Source organism: Oryctolagus cuniculus, chromosome 13, assembly GCF_964237555.1.
Source record: "Oryctolagus cuniculus chromosome 13, mOryCun1.1, whole genome shotgun sequence".
Lineage (NCBI taxonomy): Eukaryota > Metazoa > Chordata > Mammalia > Lagomorpha > Leporidae > Oryctolagus > Oryctolagus cuniculus.
In genome coordinates, this window is record NC_091444.1 from 22,813,255 (window position 1) to 22,822,848 (window position 9,594).

A 9,594-nucleotide genomic window follows, 5' to 3' on the forward strand; every position below is an offset into this window, starting at 1 on the left:
GGAGAAGTGGCTGCAAGTCGTTGCAAGGAAAGCTCCAAGACAGGGTTCCGGTCCAGTTCAGGGGCGTCTGCACCGTGTCCTGCCTCCCCACTGTCTTTTCCAAAACAAACAGAACACTAGGTGGAAAGTTTTCTTTTTATTAACAAAATAAATACAAACAGTACATAAAGCAAAGACAATGGCATTTCTCGAATGTCTTAATGGTTTGCATTCTGTCTTCTGATTAGACAACAAACCCTTTTGTGGAAATGACCTCATTTTATAATTCAGTCCAGCAAATGATGTTGGCCGCCCACGTGGTGCCGGGCAGGGCGCCAGGCACTGAGGCTCAGAGCTGCCTCTGACGCACACTGAGCACCGAGGCTGGGCTTGGAAGCTGCATCCAGAAACTGTTTGTTTCCTGTCAGTTTCCACGTCTGGATGCCATGTATCTGCCACTAGGTAAGTGGGTTCTTTTTCCATAGCACCCCACCTCCCCAAACAGAACCTCTCCTCCTCCAGGACCAGCAACATAAGGGAGCCAGCCGCTCACTCTCACTGATATTCCTCCAACGTATGATGATTGAAAAAGAAGCAGAAATTACTAGGTCGTTAGTAATCACTTCTCATTGTGTTTAGTTTGTCTGTATTTTTAAAGCAAAACAAAAAGGAAATCACTTCTTCACCTAACCTGCCTTTCTGATGTTATGCATTTTTAACATTTTTGGGCTAACGTATAATGCTTTCACATTTTTATGGGTACAGTGCAATATTTCAACACATACGCATAGGACAAATTATTCAAATCAGGCAAATAGATTTTCCATTTCCTTATCTTTTCTTTGGGTTTGGGGGCCTACCATCTTCTCTGTTGAGTTCTCGACACAGAATGTCATGTATTATTGAGAACTGCGGGCACCCCACCGTGCTATGGGCCCTAGAGCTTGTCACTTTGAGCTGTGCTTGGCAACTGTGCCCCCAGCTTCCCTCTGTCCCCTCTCTCTTTGCTTTCCTTATTTTATAAAAATGAACTCACACTTTCCAGTGTCAAAAAGGCCTAGCTTTTCAGAGTTCTAGAAACTCAGAGTTTCTTCTTCCTCTGCTTCAAGGCTTCTTACAGCTCTGCGGGCAGAAGCCTGTAGCTACTTAATTTATTAGAGAAAGAGCGTTCTCAGTCACCCTTTGCTTCTCTGAATAGACTCTGACGTATGTTAACCGGGAGGCTAGACTTCCAGAGAAAATCTGGTTTTAAGTTTCCAGCAGTGACCCTCCTCTTTCTTTTTCTTTCATGCTTAGAAGAGGAAAGGACAGAAGGACATTTGCAAGTATAGCAAACGCCTATCTGTCCCATCAGGACCAAGGGTTCTTACAGTGGTTGGGGTCCCTGTTTTTTCGCCCAGGTGGGTTCCTGTGGGGAGCAACTCGGACTAGACTAAGTTACTGGAATTAAGACTTATTCTATGCATCTGCTCTCCCGCAATATGGCGCTGAGAAGGGAGAAACAGCTTCTACACAGCTGCCTCCAGTTCAACCAATAAACTGTAGGACCTGCTCCTGATTGGAGGAGAGCAGCGTGCTCGGCGTGTGGGTAGCAGAGTTGGGATTGGTGGAAGAGGACTATAAAGGAGGAGAGAGACAACATGCACCAGGAACATCTATCTGAAGGAACACCTGTGCAGCCCCCGAGAGAGCCGGCCAGCGGTGTGCCGCTCCCCCGCGGAAGTGGGGAAAGTGGCTAGGGGGAACCGCCCTTCCACGGAGGTGGAAGGGTCGGTAGCCAAGCCGGGAAGAACCAGCAGCAAACCCGGGAAGGGCTGAGCAGACAAAAGAACAGCGCAGGGTCCTGTGTCGTTCCTCCACGAAGACGGGGAGCGACAGTTCCTCTCCTCTTTCGTGTTTGAAGCCCTGAAGATCAGTGTTTATTGAGGGGGCAATCTGTGTAGACCCTCCCAGGCTGGCACTGTGTGAAATATAGCTTCAGTAGTTTAAATCTTTATTAGTAGCCACATTTAAAAAGTAAAGAAAAAACAGGCAATTTAATTTTAATGGTGTATTTCATATAACCCAATACATTCAAAATATTCTCTTTTAAAATGTCATCCATCAATATAAAAACATTCAGACATTTTAGATTATTTTCTTCTTAGTAAAAATAGTGTACTTACAGCATAGCAAATTTGGATGCACAATGTTTCATGAGAAGTAATTGAGTTGAAATATGCTTTTATAAAATTTATAGTTGGAAAAGTCATGTACATAAAATGCTCCAAACATGTTCATTGAAAAGTCATTTTTCCTTATTTCTTGTGTGCAGATTGACAAAGTTGGCTATAATTGCTCTGACTTTGAAGCAAAACCTATCAATTTCAAAACCATGTTTGTCCAAGTTCAGGAAATTCATCGACTCCTGTATGAACTCAGTATTAACACTGACTCAGAATGCTAATGATGTATTGGGAAGTAACTGTCAGTATTGATAAGAGTGCTTCACTTTTCAGAAATAGTTTTTGCAGTCAGTTTGTATAATACTATCAGTTACAATTAATCTTCTGCACATTGACTCATGTAAGAAACAGCAGAGAGTTCTTCACACTGAAAGAAAAAAAAGATGTCAGCAGATAAAAGGAAAATATCGAAAGATAGAAAACTCACTAAACAGGAAGGCTAGAAGCAAACTCACTCATCTACAACCCACTGATCGTTAACAGAGATGCTAAGAATACACACTGGAGAAAGGGCAGTCTTTTCTATAAATAGTGGTGGGAAAATTGGATATCAACATGATGAAATGCATAACCAGCACTCCACACTATATTTCACTGTATATAAAAAAAAGCTACTTCACATGGACTAAAGAATTAAATGTAAGACCTGCAACTGTGAAACTATTCAGAGAAAACAGAATGCCAGTGCTTCAGGACGTTGGTATGGGCAAGAATTTTCTGTATAAGACCTCGAAAGCATAGGAAACAAAGGCAAGAATAGACATATGGAACTTCATCAAATGAAAAAGCTCCTACACAGCAAAGAAAACATGCAACCCAGTGAAGAGGCAAGCTACAAAATCATAGGGAACATTTGCAAACTACACATGTGGCAGGGATTAGTAACTACAACACACAAGGACCTCAATTCAACAGCACAGGAACAAAAATAACCTAGTTATAAAATGGGCAATAGACCTGAGCAGATATTTTTAAAAGGAAAACATAAAAATGGCCAGCAGCTTGGCCATTGGAAAAAAGCTCAACATCACTAACTCTCAGGGAAATGCAAATAAACACCATAATGAAATATCGCCTCATTCAACTTAGCATGGCTAAGTTGAGATAGCAAGAGCTATCAAGGATGTGGAGAAAAGAGGATCTTTGCTCACTGTTGGAGGAAAGAATATCAGTACAGCTATTGTGGAAATCAGTATGGAAGCTCCTCAAAAAATTAAAAATAAAACTACCATATGACCTAGCAAGCCTCTTACTGGGTATTTACCCAGTGGAAATGAAATCCATCTGTCAAAGAGACATCTGCACTCCTATGTTTATTACAGCACTTTTCACGATAGCCAGGAAGTGTCGTCCATCAGGTGATGTACAGATAAAGAAGACCTGGTACATATTCCCAATCCATGCTATTCAGTTAGAGAAAGGAGAAAATCCTGTCATTTGCAACACTATGAAGTCATTATGTTATGTGACATAAGCCAGGCACAGACAGGTACTGTGGGATCCCACATATATGGACTCCAAACAACAACAACAAAGAAAATCGTCAAAAAGTCCATTATTATTGATTCAGTTATGGGACAGTTCCATTTCAATCTAACATCTCATAACTGTCCAGGTAGCCCAAATTTAGCTCATTCATATGCATTGTGATACTGGTGTGAAAACGTAAACCCCATCGACATGTTGTGTTTTACATTTTTTTTTTTTTTTTGACAGGCAGAGTGGACAGTGAGAGAGAGAGACAGAGAGAAAGGTCTTCCTTTTGCCGTTGGTTCACCCTCCAATGGCCGCCGCTGCAGCCGGCGCACCGCGCTGATCGATGGCAGGAGCCAGGATCCAGGTGCTTTTCCTGGTCTCCCATGGGGTGCAGGGCCCAAGCACTTGGGCCATCCTCCACTGCACTCCCTGGCCATAGCAGAGAGCTGGCCTGGAAGAGGGGCAACCGGGACAGAATCCGGCGCCCTGACCGGGACTAGAACCCGGTGTGCCGGCGCCGCAAGGTGGAGGATTAGCCTAGTGAGCCACGGCGCCGGCCGTGTTTTACATTTTTGAACACTTGGTAGGTATTCCTTTGTTTTCAAGAGAGTTTTGAATTGTAGTTAATGGTACAGTAAACTTTTGTACTAGACTCAAAGAACGTTGGCAAAGAAGTCACAAAGCCATTAAATCCAAGTCTTCCATTCTTTCAACAGTTTCATGAACTTACAATGATTCATTACAGCTGCATGTATACACAACAGTATCCAGGACACATTTTACAGGCTCTGCTTCAGAAAACTGAGCATAAATACTTTTAAGATGTATCATACAGTGAAACAAAGAAATAAGGAGACACAAGTTTGTTTTTAAAAATTCCAATAAATCTGAAGTTTTGACCTAACATAGCTGGAAAATTGTTTGCCGTGTTAGAAACTAATTTTTAAGATCTATCCAAAATTCTTTGACAGATGTAAAATATTGAAAAATACCTATGCCATGAGTTTGATATTTTCAACCGTGAATGAACAATATTTCTTTGTAAATTAAAAAGTCCTTGGGGGAAAAAGCATACTAATTTGGCAGGGGATTTTATATGTTGTGACTCATCTGAAGCTAAAAGCAAAACAAAAATTACTCAAAAAATAAAACTTTGCAATTTTCAGAGTTTGGATCAGTTGGCTTTTGTTATTGTTAAAAAGATCTTGTTTTTTTAACCAATTGTTTGGTGAGTTAATTGGAATCACCCTTCTTGTGAATTATCTTTTTTTGTCTTTCCCTTATAATTTCCTAACAAAATTTCTATAATTGAAAGAGTAGTTTTTTTTTTTTTTTACTACTTTCTGTCTAAAAGTGTATGTGTATGTGTGTGTGTGAGAGAGAGACTGAAAATCCATGTAATTTAATACCTGACCAAAGTGACAACCTTGGGTCCTAATGAAAGTGTTCATTTTGGGGGGGTGGGGGGTGGATATATTTAATTCTAATTTCATTAACTTTTAAAAATAGTCAAGTAAACTAATTAAATTTATGGGTTTTTTTGGTATTTGCCAAAAACCTGTCTTAATATAGTACATATTATTAATTTTTAAAAGTTATATACATAATCAGCTTTCACATTTTTTTTTTCTATTTCAGCAAATTTCAATTGCCATTCTTTGTGGAATACCTTTTTTCTTTGACAGGCAGAGTTAGACGTTGAGAGAGAGAGACAAAGAGAAAGGTCTTCCTTTGTTGGTTTACTCCCCAAATGGCTGCTATGGCCGGTGCTGCGCCGATTCAAAGCCAGGAGCCAGGTGCTATCTCCTGGTCTCCCATGTGGGTGCAGGGCCCAAGGACCTGGGCCATCCTCCACTGCACTCCTGGGCCACAGCAGAGAGCGTGACTGGAAGAGGAGCAACCGGGACAGAATCTGGCGCCCCAACCGGGACTGGAACCCGGGGTGCTGGTGCTGCAGTCAGAGGATCAGCCAAGTGAGCCGGGGTGCCAGCAGAATACCTTTTTTCAACCTCATTTTAAAAAAACTCTTCCTTGGAGCCTGGCTCCTGGCTTCAGAGTGGTGCAGCTCCGGCCGTTGTAGTCATCTGGGAAATGAACCATGGATGGAAGATTCTCTTTCTCTCTCTCTCTCTCTCTCTCTATGTCTCTACCTCTCTGTAACTCTGCCTTTCAAATAAATAAATAATAAAAATAAAGCAGAAACAAAACAAACAAAAAAACCTCTTCCTATCACAGATGTGGACCTTGCACCTCTGTACAATTCTGTATGAGTAACACACTTCTATTTTGAATTTGAAAATTCATCTGTACTTATTTTTTAAATATTTATTTTATTTATTTGAAAGAGTTAGAGAGAGAGAGAGAGAGAGAGGTCTTCCATCTACTAGTTCACTCCCCAAATGACTACAGCAGCCAGAGCTGAGCTGATCTGAAGCCAGGAGCCAGGAGCTTCTTCTAGGTCTCCCATGCGGGTGCAGGGACCCAAGCACTTGGGCCATCCTCCACTGCTTTCCCAGGCCATAGCAGAGAGCTGGATTGGAAGAGGAGCAGCCGGGACTTGAACCAGTGCTCATATGGGATGCCAGCACTGCAGGTAGTGGTTTTACCCACTATGCCACAGCGCTGGCCCCAGGTTTTTTTTTTTTTTTTTTTTTTAATTCCAATTCCTTAAGTGAATATTCTAAAATACACATAGACAAAATTTTTAAAAATATGATTAAGCTATAATTTATTGTGAGAACTCAAAATAAGGATGTAATACAAGGAAAATATAAACCAAGAATAAAACAATCTCACCTTTGAGAAAGCTAGCTTTCATGCTTCCCATAGTTTTGCTTATTACAGAGTGCATTAGATAAGATTTCCACATCAATCATTAAGCACAGTAATCACATGCTTGTGTGTTTTCTTCCCTATGTCATCTGACTACTGAGGATTTTTCAGCCAAGAGGGTGTGTTATGTCCATTTGCTGCTGGCACAGAGACTGGGAAGACGGTGACTGACGGCTGAGCGCGGAGGCTGGACTTCCAGAGTAGCATGTGTCCCTGAGTCCATCCCCTCCCTAACCTGTGAGCCTGCCTCTTGACTGCCAGGGTGGGAACTTGCTCACCATATGCGGTCATTACCTCAAGCTGCTGTCTTCCTGCTAGGTCTCCTCCTCTTTGACCACACGTACAGGGAACGCTGGCCCTGAGTGGAAGACGTTGCCCCATGGGGAGCTTGTGGGGAAGAAGAGAGCATGTCTCTGTTTAATGTTGTTTTGGAAATAAGCAAAGAGATCACCTTCCCCTACTGCAATCCTGTGTATCCCCGACTGTTGTGCGGAGTGGGCAGGGAAGGGGACACTGTGGTTTTACTTTCTGGGTCCTAGGGATGACCAGAGCTTGACCTCCTCCTCTCACATGATTGCAGTTGCTTCTACCCCGGCCAGTTGTGCCCGGTTAAAGACTTCCATATGTTCTAGAATATTATAGTTTGGTCAGGCTATCTTCACAGGAGGCAAAACTAAACATTTTTCCAGTCTTTAGCATTTTGGGAAAATGTCCCATCCTGCCCCAAGACATGTAAGCCTACTGTTCAAAGACCATACTTCAAAGACTATACTTTCAAACACTGTCAAGAGTCCTGTTATCGGCCGGCGCCGGGGCTCACTAGGCTAATCCTCCGCCTGTGGTGCCGGCACACCGGGTTCTAGTCCTGGTTGGGGTGCCGGATTCTGTCCCAGTGGCTCCTCTTCCAGTCCAGCTCTCTGCTGTGGCCCAGGAAGGCAGTGGAGGATGGCCCAAGTGCTTGGGCCCTGCACCTGCATGGGAGACCAGGAGGAAGCACCTGGCTCCTGGCTTTGGATCGGCACAACGCACCGTCCGCAGCGCGCCAGCTGTAGCAGCCATTTGCGGGGTGAACCAACGGAAAGGAAGACCTTTCTCTCTGTCTCACTCACTGATTAAAACTGCTACCTGTTATCATAAACAAGGAAAGGGGAGCTGAGAGTGAAAGCTAGCGTCTACTGAACGCTCACCAGAACATGAGCATCTCCTTGATTCTCGAAGCAACATTAGCAGGTGCTGTTTGCCTCTGCAGTTGGAGAGGATGGAGCCGAAGCGGTGAGATCATAAATAACTTGCCCAAGGACCTGCAAGTGATAGAGGCTAATGCTGGGAGTCAAACCCAGGGAGCAGGGAGTCTGACTCTCAGATATCTTTGTTCTTCTACCCATATGTGCCATCTATCTATATGAATCACCTCCAGTTTTTTCTTACTTAGCAATTCTATGTCAGCCTTTCTGAACAGCAATCTTAATTATCTGTAATAGCAGTTTTCTCACATTTGCTTATAACACTGACCCAGCACTTTGGTTCCTATTCTTGAATTGAATGAGTTATTTAATATTTTCAACTTAAAATTTGAAAACTGTCCTGCCTCTGACTTCAAAAGGACTCAAGATGAGGACACAGAGCAGCAGAAGAAAAGTAATGGTGAAATCTGGCAGACTGCGTTGGGAAGATGCAGAGAGAAGCTGGCAATCAGGCCCTTGAATTGAATTGATTGGCACACACCAGCAATAAACTGGCTATTAGCTCTCTGGCAGCCAAAGCAAACGTTAAGCGTGTTGGATGGCATAGCGTTTGTTCCTTGACAATAAGAAGGATAAAAATCATCTGCAGACAACTCAAGTAGGAATTGATGGCAGAGCCCTTAAAGGAGGGGACTGAGCAACACCGTGGAAAATCTCGCGCTGTGGTGCGACAAGACACAGAACAGTCATTCAGCTAGTTGGTCGTCATATTGCTCTTAAATAAGAGCAGCCGCCCTCACATACTAACCTGATACTTACTAAATCGCTTCCGCAAGGCTGCAGAAGCAATGCCACGCTCCCTTTAGGGCCTAAGATGACATGATTCTAGAAGCCTCTCGTGGGTGATTTATGTGCTCCGACTTTCTCAAATACCAGATGCCTAAACAATCACTGGACACGTGCTAACGACATGTAAATCATGAGCCAATCCTCTAAACAATAGTTTCCTGAACTGTTTATTCAAATCAGAGCTATACGCTTTCTATACAAGAGGGGGAAAAAATAAACATGTCATTGTGTGCTGTGGAGCTGCGATCCTGCGCAGCCAGGCTGACCGCTTCGGGAGGCGAGTGGGCCCCGGCCAGCGGGGCAGGGAGAGCCGGGATTAACAGGCCTTTAAATGACGTGCTGGATGCTGATGGAATCACTCGGTGAAGGAGACGCTATCGCTGTTTACATTTTTCAGATGAGAAGGATTGAGGCTCAGAGACATCCAAGGACGCAGGAGAGCACTTGGAAAAGTTCATGGCAGATGGAGTTGAAAGATAAGCTGAGAGCAGCGCCTCACAGCGAGGATGCTGGTTAGGCTGCCCACATCCCACGTTGGAGTACCTGGTTTGATCTCCAGCTCCAGCTTCTGATTCCAGCTTCCTGCTGCTGTAGACCTGGGAGCAGTGGTGACGGCTGCAGTAGCTGGGTTCCTGCCACCCACATCCACCCATCCCAGGTCCGGGAGTCCCTAGCTCTTAGCTTCAGCCCCACCTGCCTCATTGTAGGCATTTGGGGAGTGAACCAGCAAATGAAAGCTGGCTGTCTTGCGCTCTCTCCCTCTCTCTTCCTCTCAAGTAAATAAATAAAAGGTTTTTTGATGCAAAAAAAACATGAAATACATACATGGTCTTTTTTTAATGTGCATTTTCCATGATCTTTCTGAATATGTGGATTTAAAGATTTTTTTTTTGTTCACCTAAGATGAACTCACCTTTAATTCCACTGTTCCATGAACTCTTTGCCGTACCCTTATCTGTAAACATATAGCAATGGCCCTGTTCTTCCCTGAGTATGATAGTGTACCCAGAGGGCTACAAACTCCTTATTCGGGGAAACACAAGGTTAGT

At 43.5% G+C, this 9,594-nt stretch overlaps 1 long non-coding RNA gene across 3 annotated transcripts; it reads left to right on the forward strand.

The window, feature by feature from the left end:
• Nucleotides 1-300: 300 nt before the first annotated feature.
• On the forward strand, nucleotides 301-9,356 carry LOC138844862 (uncharacterized). 3 transcript variants are annotated; one of them, XR_011381260.1, is made up of 2 exons: nucleotides 301-441; nucleotides 1,380-4,845. It is a non-coding gene; the product is annotated as an uncharacterized lncRNA (long non-coding RNA). The 3 variants fall into 3 exon arrangements; XR_011381259.1 differs by lacking the exon at nucleotides 1,380-4,845 and adding an exon at nucleotides 6,614-9,356 and having other exon boundaries at nucleotides 331-441; XR_011381258.1 differs by lacking the exon at nucleotides 1,380-4,845 and adding an exon at nucleotides 6,624-9,356 and having other exon boundaries at nucleotides 332-441.
• Nucleotides 9,357-9,594: the final 238 nt, after the last annotated feature.